The sequence below is a fragment of the Bos taurus genome, chromosome 14 (genome assembly GCF_002263795.3).
Source record: "Bos taurus isolate L1 Dominette 01449 registration number 42190680 breed Hereford chromosome 14, ARS-UCD2.0, whole genome shotgun sequence".
NCBI lineage: Eukaryota > Metazoa > Chordata > Mammalia > Artiodactyla > Bovidae > Bos > Bos taurus.
Window position 1 is genome coordinate 59,324,504 of NC_037341.1, and position 14,407 is coordinate 59,338,910.

Genomic DNA, 14,407 nt, shown 5'->3' on the forward strand with positions numbered 1-14,407 from the left:
TCAATGACCTTTTCAGATACCCCACTCAGAAGCTTTCTAAATGAATTTTAGGTATTAACTCCACAACTGTCTGGGAGGAAGGAAAAAAAGAAAAACCTTACTTACATTTTATGATAATGATTATTATACCCAAGGCACCTCATGTTATTTAATATGAAAAAATCAGACAAAATGATCTGCAACAGATTTTATAAATTTAAAAAATATTTACCAGTTTCTATTTGTTATGAATACCTACAGTTACTATCAATGTATTTTATAAAGCATTTCCCCATGAACTTTAAAATATTTTCTTCCTTGGGAATAAAATGTGTTACTTAAAAAGTGGCTGTAGGGTTGTCTGTGCAAAAAGCTTTCATAATTTAGAATATTCAACAAGCTCTATCTTTTTACTCTGACTAGGAACAGTATTTACAAAGAAAAGCCATTTAAATATTTAAAAAATATGCAAACCAAAGGCCTTAAACTTATATTTTGAATTCATGGGGTTATTTATCACTACAAGAGAACAATTTGCTTTTATGGATTTGACCCCAAAAATGCCAATAATAAGGATATCTTACTAGTATATGCATAGTACTGTTATAAGCTCTTTGCATGTATTAATCCATTTAACCCTCAGAATAGGCCTTGTATAGGTTTCTTTAATAATCTTTTTAACAAATGGAGAAAACTGAGTCACAGATTAAGTAACTTGCTCAAGGACAACAATAAGGTGGGCCATCTGGAATTAGAACCCTGATGTAAGACTCCAAATTTCTGAAAGAGAATACCATCCCTAATCTCTCTCTAAAGAGTGACTGACTCAATCCCCTTCCAACTAAAAAAGGTTAAAAAGTGGCTTTGTCCTGCACATCCACTCAAGTGGCGTCCCACGGTCAGCGCTGCACTCTGTGTCTTCAAGTTAACATGTAAGTTTACCAACACGCTCATTTTCAAGGAGATGGCTTGGAAAGTTATTTCCTAGAGTATTTAGCCCTCTGGGCTAACACCTTTCCACGGAGTGGCTAAGAACAGGCAGCACAGCATCCAATCAGGATATAAGGCATGTAACAGGTCACCCAATTTTGAAAACGGACCCTAGTAACATCAATAATTCTGATGACTCTTCACCCAGAAACCAGTCATCCTAGAAATGTTGTATAGCCTTCCAAACAGAGGTAGTTTTAACAGATCATCTTCAATAATTTATTCTACTAGGCCTTGCTCTGAGTCTATTTTTAGTGCTAACCACTAACTTTATCACCATGAAAACCACTTGTGGCTTTTCAACACATGATGGCTGGGATATCAGCAGGCCACATGGAAGCAGGGGGCTGGGTCCCCTTTGGGTTTGTTTTCCGCTGATGCTTTCCTTAACTTCTCTGGGTCTTTAGGAATAGAATTCTTACAACAAAACAGAAACAGACTCAGAACAAACCAGTGTACCAGTGGGGACAGGGAGGTCAGAAGCAGCAAGAGAGGTATAAAAGATTAAGAAGAGGTATAAACTACTATGTACAAAATAAATAAGATATAAGGACGCATTGTATAACACAAGGAATATAGCCAATATCTTATATAACTTTAGATGGAGGGTGACCTATAAAAATACCGAATCACCATGTTGTACACCTGAAACTAACACAATACTACAAATCAACTACAATTAAAAAAGAATAGAATTCCTAATGGCAATGCATACCTCAAGAAGCCAAATAATTTTTTTTTCCCAGCAACTAGTTCTCTGTTGATACAAAGTCACTGCAAAATGCCATTGATGAGATGAATTTACCTCCACTATCCCATGGACGGAGGAGCCTGGTGGGCTGCAGTACGTGGGGTCGCTAGAGTCGGACACAACTGAGCGACTTCACTTTCACTTTTCACTTTCAGGCATTGGAGAAGGAAATGGCAACCCACTCCAGTGTTCTTGCCTGGAGAGTCCCAGGGACAGGGGAGCCTGGTGGACTGCCATCCATGGGGTCGCGCAGAGTCGGACACGACTGAAGCAACTTGGCAGCAGCTATGCATTTTGGCAGCACCTCTGTCCAAACTGAGAGTCTTAAATACAATAAAAACTTCAATCCCACCTGGGTTTTCAGAATCCATGAGAATGAACAGAATGAAATTGACTTTTTGGTCACATGGGCTATCAAAGCTGAAAATATCAGAACGCTCTAACCTGTGAAAACAAACTTAGCAAGATGTATTAGGTTTGAAAGAGAAAGTGTTAGTCACTCAGTCGTGTCTGACTCTTTGTGACTCCATGGATGGTAGCCCTCCAGGCTCCTCTGCCCATAGAATTCTCCAGGCAAGAACACTGGAGTGGCTTGCCATTCCCTCCTCCCGGGGATCTTCCCTAGCCAGGGACTGAACCTGGGTTTCCCACATGGCAGACAGATTCTTTACCATCTGAGTCACCTCCTTCAAATGAGAGTAATAGATGTTTTATTTGTTTTCAGGTTATGATTTTCCTCAATCCCATGTTGCTTCTATACTAAGTCTATGCTCACTTCTTTAAAATTATTTGATAAAATTTCAACATAGGTCATTTTATTTTCCATTCAGTAATAATTATCAGAGGATATTTATGGCAGCATTTATGATTCAAAACCTCCATGTTTTCTCAGGGTGTCTTTGTTAAATCCCACTGAAGCTAAGCTCTAGTTTATCGCATGCTCTGGTCCATCTCCTGCTTACTGCTGCTGGTGTTCCCACAAGAACACGTGAGATAGCTTGGAAGATTTTCAAGGATACAAAATCATTAATAAGGTGCAAAAAAGAGCAACATATTTGGCCCAGAACCAATTTAAAATATGTCTGCATATAATAATTTGAAGAAAAATAACAGGCATCTGAAAAATCACTCAGAAAGTAAAACACTGGATATGAGTATGAACTAGTTCAGGAAGAACAGGACAAAATTTCTGAACTCAGAAAAAAACAACATCATGGGGAAAAACTTATTTTTGTAGAACAGGGCCTATAATAGTACATCAAATTTTAAAGAACAGATCGTTTATCAAAAACCAAACTATCATACACTATTAATCTGAGGTTAATAACATAGCCATGACTTATGCTGAGAACAGAGAAATGCCCTATTTTAAAAGGCAATGCATTTAAATTCTTTTTCTCTGTGCAATTTCCTTCTCCAAAGTAAAACAGAGCTTAATCTTCACTTGAGTGCTCACTTTTGGTATATTCTCATATTAAGCTTAATAAGGACTATAGAAAAAATTATCATTATAGCTCTTCTCCCTCACAGTAAAGTCTGAAGTGGACAGATACTGAAATATTTTATTAAATATTTTTTCATCTTCTATCCTTTCTTCCCAAACCCCAATAATATTTCTATCCTCTCAACCAATCAACTGAGGAGAAGATGAGCAATTAAAGATACTGGCAATACGTACTTGACTGTTTCCTACCCATCACATACCTTCCCCTCACAACAGAATTTATCAGTAGTAGTAATGGTAATGGCATGACAATAAGGGAATCTATGTCCTACTCCATATTCCCAGTCCTAATCCCCAGAGGAAATATCATTATTAATTTCCTGCATATTTTCAGACACTTTTCAAGAAAATATATACATATATGTGTATCTATTCATTCTTTAACTTCTTAAAATACAAGTAGAGAGATGTCATACTGAAATATCTTTTTCTCACTTTATTAGCCTAAAAGATTCTCATAGTAGGATGGAGACATCCATCTCATCCTTTATAATGCATGAATTACACTAAGGATTGCACCACAATTCTATTTCATCCATCCCCTATTAATGGACACTTAGGTAATTTCTAATTATTTGCCATTACAAACTACACTTTAAAGACAACACACATGAAGGTTTCTATGGGAAAGAGGACTTGCTAGGTCAGAGAGTATATGTGTATAAACTGGCAAATCAACTTTCAAAGAGGTTGCAACAACTGGAATCCCAGTTACAATTGCTCTGCCCATTTGCCACTGAAAATTTACCCTTCCCATATTCAGTTATTAAACTAGACTAATGCATATGAAAGAATGCAAAGCTACTCCCAAAGACAATCTCATGAGTTAAGCACAAACAGATTCAATTAAAAAGATATTGCTCTGTTCATTTATTTTTGCATGCATTGTCTCACCTCAATAAAATATTCATACTAAACTATTAAATGCCCTAAGTGACTGTTTCAACCACCCACTACAATGCTGTCATTAAATCGACATTTAGAAGTTAGAAGGTAGCACAGAAGTCCAAGGCGAAACTTGCGATAACAATAATTGTTAAATTTCACACAGTGAAAGTTGACTAAAACCCACTATTGGCTCATGATTTTCTCGTCTTCTCCTATACCAAATTGGTAATCACCAAACACATTTACAATGCACTAATCAGGCTCTATTTTTCAGTATCTGCATTGACCATCAATTACCTAAAGAATGAGTTCAAGTTATTTAACACGGCACACAAAGCCCTTTTAAAACCTGTTCCTCTGTGACAACCTAGAAGAGTGGGGGGTGGCGGGAGGCTCAAGAGCTAGGGGACATACATATATCCATGGCTGATTCGTGTTGATGTATGACAGAAACCAACACAATATTGTGAAGCAATTATCTTTCAATTAAAAATAAACTAAAAAACTTTTCAAAAACACAAAACCCTGAAAGTAAAACAATGTGTTCAACAACAACGACAGAAAACCTGGTCTCAAATCAAGTTCAAGCTGCCTTCTGTCACTGTTTTCCACGTCCCATCATCTTTGCTCACAACTACTCACTAGACCTTGAAAAGTGTATGTTCTTTAACGCCTTTCTGCTCTTGGCCAAACTGTTGATTCTGCCAGGATGCAATTCCCTCTTGTCCTGACTGCATCTTCAACTCCTCCTTCAAGATCCAGCTTAAGTAAGATCTCATCCTAGAGTCTTATCCTAAGTAACAGAGGTATCTTTGTACCCATATTCCTTTACACTTTCATCTATCAAGAACATAACCAATGCACAGTATTTGTGCCTTTCTCCCTAACCATGCAATATGCTACCTGACAGGACAGACCATAGTGTGTTGATTTTTGTATTTTCCCCTCCCTGTGGTTTAACATAGTACACACAGTTGGTACATATTCTATGTCTGTTGAATGACTGTTGAATGAAGAAATGGGAGTTTTTAATTTAAATAAAAAGCATGTGGATAACTCTTTTTTTCTTTTGTATGGAAAACTGCAAAACCACTTTTATTAAAAGATGTATCACAGGAAATGAGGTTGAATTTAAAATTTTTTTCATTCATTCGTCCATTCATTCAGCTAATATTCTTTGAGTGTTTGCTATGTGCCAGGTACTCTTGCAGCAGCTAGAGGTATAGAAGTGAACAAGACCAGGTTCTGTTCACTAAGCTTAGATTCTAGTGAGAAATCAATTTAATAAAAAAGTATATATACTAAGAAATCAATAAAGAATATAATTTCAGATAAATATCAGTAGAATGAAAATAAAATAGGGTAATGGGCTAGAGAGCAAATTAAGGCATGTAGGGGGACAGAAAATTTAAATGCAGGCTAAGGGAGGTCTTTCTTAAGAGTTGACATGTGAAGTGAAAAGTGAATGATAAGAAGAAGACAGCCATATGGAAATCTAGGGAAATGACATTTCAAAGAGAGAAGCAGCTTGGCATGTTCAAGGAACAAAAAGACTAGTAAAGATAAAATGTCGTTGAGTGCAGGTGGTTTATGGGGGCCAGTCAGGGTAGAAATTGGGAAGGGAAATGGCACATGATCATGGTATACTTGGTGATCAAGTCAGACAGAAAAGCAACAAATAGATCATAGAACATGCAACAGCATTGATGTAAAAAATCAGATGTCAATTGTAAAGGATACCCACTGGAGGGCTTACAGCAGCAAAATTCTTGAATACCCAAACTTTTGTATAAAATGTCTGGATATTCACGAATTCTTCAAAGTCCATGGATCCCAGGCTAAAAGTTCTTGATTAAATATGCAATAATTAATTTTTCTTCCTTGGGCTACTAACAACATGCATTCAACATTTGTTTCACCTCTGGTAAAACCTAAGAGATTATTTCTCAGTATAAAGAACACTGGTGCTAACCAATTTAGAGAAAACAAATCCTTAAAACTCTTCCTTAGTAACATCCTACACTTCAACCCTCTTGTTTCTCTTTCTTCAAAATGTAAACTTACAAACCAAGGACTAAAAAACATAGAAGTGAACTGCAGACTAATCATTCCAGCCACTGCATCTCAAAGTCACACTCTTCCTCCAAATGAGATTTCTGAAGCTGTAGAAACTAACCAAGAAATTGGAGTCTAGCTGACCACAGAGCTGATTGCTGCTTTCTATTTATAAGGACTGCTGATCTTAATTATTTTTATGATGTGACACCGTTTTCATTTGTCGATTCTAATTTTCCTCAATGTATAATTAGATATTTTTCAGGAGTAGCTTACCCATATGCAAAAGAGTATGCAGTTCAAAACCACATGGAATAACAGAAACAAACAGAAAACACTAAAGGAATAAAGGGGTTGAGAAGGCAGTATTAGATAATCTATGATATTGTGTGTGTGTGTGTGTGTGTGTGTGTGTGTGCATGCACACAGAAAAGCAAATAAACTTTAGACACCTGTTCATGGATACTCAAAAAAGAAAAAAAGAACCTCTAATATTTATCAAAGCAATTTGCATTTTACAACTGTACACCACCTTAAAATGAAACATCATTGTTACTGAATAACTGAGAAATGTCATCACAGACTTATGCAGCAACTGTGCTATGGAAATTCACTTGTGCTCTTTTTTCCCTGATGCTACAAAAAGTATTGACCATTATTAGCTACCGCCAGTAAACAACATCCATCAGCACAGAATCATAGGAGTGCTCCTTTGCCTGAAGTATCTTTTCTGAAAAAGTTTTTGTAACCACACTTACGATTCTTCGTTATTCCTGAGAGAGAGATAGACAGACAGATTTCTCTGTTTCATATTAATGTATGTACAAGAGACTAGGTCCTTTTCTTATGGCACCTTTCTTGGAAGTTTTACTCATCACGGCTGAAATGGCCATTAGCCCCCTTCCCTGATCACTTATTACGAGTGCCACTTCAGGTTTCGGTGCAAAGGCTTTCATACAGTATTCCACTTATACTATCAGCAATACAGCACCTTGCAGAATTCATCCTGCTGGTATTAAGCCTCCAGTATTAGCTAAGACCCAACTGTCCTTAAAGAGATCTGACCCTTAAAACTCAAGAGAAAAGCGATATATCCTAAAGGATTTCTAGAGAGTATCAAACTGTCCTAAATCTAAATTCAAATCCAAGCTGTCCAAATTCCAATACTGTAACAGTTATACTACTTTTCATGGCTAACTAACGCTGGAAAACATATTACTCTAAAACTAGCTACTTTGACTTATTTTCTTTCTTCCCTTCCTTGTTTCTTCTAATAGCAGACAAAATTTATCTAATTTACCTAATAATAGATATAATCAATATCTACTATTAATTATGTTCAAATTCAAAAGTGATCTACAATGTTGTTCTGTAGTAGCATATAAACTAATGTATTTTTAGGTGATTGTAATATGTGCCCCGGATTTGGAATTTTCCATGATTAAAATACAAAGAAACAGTCTATTAATCCTATCACCAGCAAGAATAAAGTTCAGCAAATGACAGCCACAGTCATTCACTAACCACAGACCTGTACAAAATATAAAGTTCTCCCATTGTGCCAAGTAAGGTTTTCCCAGACTCTGGCATGGCTAAACCATGTACTAGAATATTTTTCACCTAAGTTTCTCATAATCTGTGATACTCAAACACCTGGAGCTGATAACTCTAGATTAATTTACACTGTAATTTCCCCTCAGTAAATCTGTATTTCTCCATAAAAACTAGTTTTTAAATATGAAATTTAGCCAATTTATGTGTCATGACTTTTACCCTAGAAGACTATAATACAATGAAATATGCAAATGTCATTATATATTGCAAAATATCACATAAAATAGCACATAATTATTAAATAAACATATGCCCTTGCCCTTATGACATAACCATGTAACAACACTGAGTTAAACAAAACAGGAAGGTAGTCACACATTTCTGTTTGTAGACTGAATCTTCATGCCTTTAAGAGACTATCAATTGTTAGAGCCTGGACCTAAAAAAGAAAGAATGAAATATTAATAATGTCCCACCTTGTGGGAGCTCGGTATTACTTGACACTACACAGAAACCGACCTTTTTGTCCTTCAGGCTTGCCTACCAGGCCCCATCTTCTATCGCAAAAGCCAAATCATCTGATCCCAAACTAACTGTCAACTGCCCGTGATGGTGGGGAAGCCAGACATCAATCAATCAGGTTTTATCAGACGCTCTCTTCGTTTCTCTGTTGTGCTCATCTTATCATCTGACCCAGTTGTAGCCCTGACTTCAGAGGCTTAAGCAACTTGATGACAAAATATGCGCCTGTTTGTCCAAGATGCACATTGTTAAGAAGTGGGGTAATATTTTTAGCAGCTACCTAATATATTTGCAAATGAACTCTTGAATATTTCACATTTGCAATGGTGGTCAGTCTCTTCTGCACACCAAGCTTGTTATTGGCTATCGGAGGCCCAATAAATCCAAAATATGCAAAAGTACTTAGGTGCAAGTCAAATGTCATCGGAAAATATGATTATTTTCATGGCAATGTGGCAGAAAGGCTATCAATATGAGAATTTCAGGATGGCACTTCAAGAGAAAGAAGACCTAATTGATAAATGTGCACAATATAAATTCAGACAGTTTTACACCAAATAAATAAAAGCAAGTCAGAAAATTAAAAATCTTTTTAACTATTCCTATTGACTGGAGTCTTGGAGGAAAAAAAGTGTTTAAATCTTCAATGCTGTTGGCAAAACCACATTAGCTGACCCACTGCTCCAATGATATAAAGAATGTACTCCAATACATAAACTAGTTGGGTAAGGAATCAACGGTGACATAGATCATGAGTTTGACAGTTTTTAATTCGAACAAAATATCTGTTACATAATTTTTATACAAACTGACAAGAGAGAAATACAGAAATATAGCATGGCTATAAGTACTCTATGTTAGTATAAGCAACTGTCCACTTGCTTATTTTCCTTAAAAATCAAAAGAACAACTTTTATGATGAATAAAAGATTTTCATTAATAGGCAATATTGTCAATATTCCATTCAACTCTCATTTAAATTTTCACTGAACTATATTTTGAAAGTATTTTAAGAGCAGCATAAAATTTATCCACAATAAATTTATTTATTCACATAAATACATACATTAATCATATAGGTATGGGTTATAAAACATCACATGTTACAGTGATGTATGTTGACATGGATGAAAATGCACACCATGAAAGCAATTTGTGCACAACAAATGAGAAAGTACAATAATAATTTGTACAGCATTCCAAAAGATTCCCACTAAATTCACAGGGTCTTATTTTTTAAAAAATGCCTTTGAACTTCTCAGCAGACAGCAAGGAAAGAGTCTTACTAGTATATGGCATTTTATATTTTTGAACATAAATGGAGAACTAAACAAGCTTCTACTTGCAATATGATTTTTTCTCCTTTTTACATTACTATGAGAAATTGTTTTAAATCCATTAAAAAAGTTCTTGATACCAAATATGCTAAACTTAAGGTATAACACAAATTTTTTCATTGAATTAAAAATAATCAGAACTTTTAATTGAATTATCTGATAATCTTTAAAACTTGTATTCTAAATTAGGTAATTTAAATGTAGTAAGCAAGAGAGAAATGGACAGTATTGAGTGTATTATTATTTATTTTTTATTCTTTAAAGCCACTTACAAGTATACAATTTTTAGCTATTTTTTGATACACATTCAGAAGAATCTGACCCTCAATTGAAATTAAATATTTGTTTATTCACTATTTTTCATCTTCTAACTTCCAGTTTATCGCAGGCTTACAATAATATGAGAATCTGCCACAGTAAAGCAAGTCTTTTATCTTAAAGAGCACACCATTATTTATATCACAAAGAAGCAACTAATAATAAAATTTAAAGTTCCAGATTAATAGGTAGTAAAGGTCAAATATTTGTCTTTAAGTTTTATAATTGATTATTCACCCAACTCAAGTTTAACGACTTCTCCAAATTTTGAAATAAATAATTTCAGAAACTGCAGCTGAAACACCTATGTCAAGCAACTCACAAGATATCTTACAGATACAATATTATATAGATGTCAACTTGTTGAAAATTCTCTTAAACTGTCTCAACAACAGATATCCACAAAGTTTTACAAATGCAGATTGAGTAATTCATATCTTCAAAAGAATTTCTCTTTCTAAGAAGGGAATCAATTAAAAAAATAACAGTAAATATATCTTCAATAAATGCCTCCTTATTTAGAGATAATTTTAGATTCATTTTAAAGTTTCAACAAACTTTTCAAATAGCTTTTTTAGTAGGTTGTACAGAAACTAGGCACAGCAGCTTTATGTAGACTATTAAAACTCTGTACATGTGTGGTAGCCTACATAAAAGCTATATTTTATATACATTTGTGGTAGTTGATTAGGATACATCTAACATCATCAAAAGTCAAATCATGTAAAAAAAAAACATCAGACTAAGGCATGCAACAACTTCAAGCAATTCAAAGGGGCAGTAGCCGGTGGCATATGCCCAGATTAACTGAAGGCCTTTATAATACTAAATACTACACTACAGCCTCTTATAAACATATTCCTTTTTTTTTACACTCATGGGGATATTACCAGAATACTAAATAATAAATAGCACTGCCTTGCAGACTACATAAAGAGTTGACTTTCCAGCTATTACATGGACAATGCCTGGAATGAATAAGCAATTATATGACATTGGCTATGACCATCAGGCATTTTACATTCATTTTTAAAATCTCCAAAATCATAAGATACATATACATCTTCCCCATAAACACACATATTTAAGTTTATTTAGTGCCCACAACCTCAAGAATAAAGTAAAGCATTTCAGGTACCATTTCTAAATCCAATTTTTAATCTTTAGCATAATTTTTTAAAATAATCAATGAATTTCCAAGGATCTGATTTAGGGGAAAAAAGCGTTCATTTTAAGCAATCACTATATCTTAGAAATATATATAAAAAAAGATAGCATCTCTTTTATTTCCTGGCTTTGGCAACTTAGGTTCTTTTATTATCTCTGTAAACATCCTTCAGAGACATCTATCCTTTGAGCTTACTGCATTAGGATTTCCTTCCTTAGTAATGAATATTTGTTAATACAAAAATAGTCCTGTAGCATTTCTTTCTTGGACCTTTCAGAGCGTAACTCTCTGGCTGAGACATGGGGCTGCTTATCTTGTACCCATCATGAGGCAAAACTGGTCCTCAAAAGCACTTTTTAAAAAATAGTGGATATATTATAATAGACCCAGAGAGAGGGATGAAAGAGAAAAAAATAAGAGCTTATTTTAACCCCTGAAATCTTGACCAAAATCAGTTCTACCCGGTAACTATCATATATTCATTTTTAGAAATATTTGTCAAAAGCACAAATTACTAAGGCTTTAAATAATCCTGACTAGACAATTCTTCTCTACCTTTTTGTCATCTCAAAAAGACAGTCTGACTGTAATGGTATGACACCCTCTCAGACAAGCCTCTCGGCATTAATATTTAAATCTTACCTATCCCTTGTGATTGGAATTCAGCCTCTATTCGCAAACAAAAACTAAATCAATGTTCTTAGAGTTCAAACTAGATCCCTAAACAGTTTGCCACTCTCTATGCACAGATAAGATAAACTTTCTTTGACCCAAGAGATGAAGTTGCCATGACGATCAGAGAGTCCACTTTCTATATTGATATTTTGCTGATGTAACAACAAATAGAACCAGATCCTAGTGCCGATAATGGTGATTAATTAATACTAATATTGATCCCTACAAGCAAGAGACAAGGCTATTAACTTGAAGCCTGAAAAGTCAATTGTTACCTGTGGCAGAGATACTAGGAGCTGATTTGGAAGCATAATAAACAAATGTGCTATCTTTATGCTAATACCTTTAAAGAGATAGTACTTTCTAGAATGCCAAATATTAACATGTCTCAGCTTATTAACTTAATTGCATTTCAGCATTTAAAAATGTAACCTTATTGAATGATACATACTTACCCCTTTATCTATGGTGGAAACACATTCTCTGGTGACTGAAGTAAGGGACTTTTGTTGCTATTCATTTGGTGAGGGAATGAACTGATAATTTTACACAGCACCAGGCGCTGAATTAGACAGGGTTTCAAAATACCTGCAGTGTTCTTCTGAAATGTCCTACTAATCCTTCAGAATTGGGAAAGAAACAAGAACTCCAAGGGAATATGACTGGGAGAATGAGAGCTCCAAAGCTAACATATTCACTCATAATTTTTAGCAAACAAAGATTGCATTGAAGAAAGTATTCTTAAAAAAACTTTTTTATGCCCAGAAACACCTAATTTTCGATTTTTCGCACAATTTAGCCAAACACCAAAAAAACTGCTCTACACAGTATCACTTCATCTAAAACTTGAATATACATTCTTCTGAAGGAAATTGAGAAGGCACCTCTTTTGGAATATAGAACTTAATCAAAGAACGTAGAATAAGATTACTTATTTACTACCTTTTAAGAAAGTTACACATTGAAAAGGGGTTGTGATTAAAATACCAATTATAAGTCCATTTTTGATTTACTTTGTTTATGGGGAAGAACAAAAATATCCATATTAGAAATCCATATACGTATATCTAGTCCCAAATCTGTCATTTTAGCAAACACATTAGCTTCAATCTTGTTCTCTCAAAACTTTTTCCAGTGATAAAAACTAGTAGCAAAATGGACAACTTAGTTTGATTTCTTTGTTTTTACCATGTGAAGGAAGAGCTAATTTAGCCCTTAAATAGTCCTCAAACAGTAGAAATAACAGGGATGAGGGAGGCCTTGAAGAGCGCATGGACAGGAGAACTCTGCTACCTTAACTGTGACACAGAGTTAATTTACACTACCATACAGGCAAAACATACACATATGAGCTAGACAACTAATACAATCAATCAATATCTTAATTTATTCTCAAAATTAACCAGAAACAAATTAATGTGTAAATCTTCGCATTAACCCTTAAATATAAAATGAATTTTAAATTAGCAGAATGTAAAAATCAGAAGCTAATCGTTCAACTGCACTACTGTCTTGCCCAACTTAATAGCACCAACTTTAATAAAATAAGTCACATCATATTTTCTATGTCTACATTTAAATGGTTCAGGAAATATTTTCATTTGCAAAGACTTATTGGTACCTTGGAATGTCTAAAGTGAACACTGATCTCTTATATGAAATTTAGAGAGATGCTTTACACTCCTTATAATTGAACTGATATACAATCACATTATTCTTAACGTTTCTGGTTATAATTTATAGAAACATTCAAACTTCTTTGTCCATTTGAAATACTGAGACATATAATATTGAAACTCATAATTTTTCTTCCCGCATAATTTTATAAATGAGCTACTTTAGAAAGCTACCAGAAGTGGAAAACAACAGTTGCTCTTTTAATTCCAAGTCATATCACAAAGTTTTAACCCTAAAATCTTTTATAGCAACTAGGGATATGAAATGCTACCGCATTTATATTTGCATTGTGACTGCACTGAACTTAAAAAAAAAAAAACCTGACTTCATGATTAATGGTCTTTAGAAGTGAACTTTCTTATATTCTCTTTAACTCTTAAAAACTAGGATTCACCTATTAGCCATTTCTTAACTTTCTTATTTTTAAAACATCTACTAAATATTCTTAGGTTTTTTTGAGAAAAATTCTATGTATTGATATAGTTCAAATATATAATACAGAAATTAATTTTTTTACATTACATTGGGTACCAATCTTTCTATTTTATTAACAAAACAGCTAGTATACATAATGTATTTTGCTTTAGTTCATGGCCAGTATAAAAATAGATTTTCTGAAATGTAACTCAGTTAAAAAATGTAGAAAATAAAATTTCTAACATGAGATACAACATAAACCAAAAAGAAAGGCTTATTTTTTAATGTTATATGTAATTATTTTTTAAATCCAAAGAAGTGAATAATATGTTTCAAAGCAAAAAAATCTGTCTTAATATTTTGCAGGTAAAAAAACAAAACATCCTGGATATGAGTGATCACTGTATTTCAAATGTGCACAGCATATCCAAAGCCTTTTTAAAAAATAATAATATTAATGGTAATACAGTAGTTAATTAACCCCAAAATTATGGATTTAATATTAATACATGAAACACTAAAGAAAAGACTCCTACACTAGAACAATGAAAAATAACCACAACCACCTCTTT

General features: G+C 34.0%; 1 protein-coding gene across 1 annotated transcript in view; it reads right to left on the reverse strand.

The window, feature by feature from the left end:
* Positions 1-14,407, reverse strand: part of ZFPM2 (zinc finger protein, FOG family member 2) — a 524,880-nt gene that overhangs the window by 505,821 nt on the left and 4,652 nt on the right.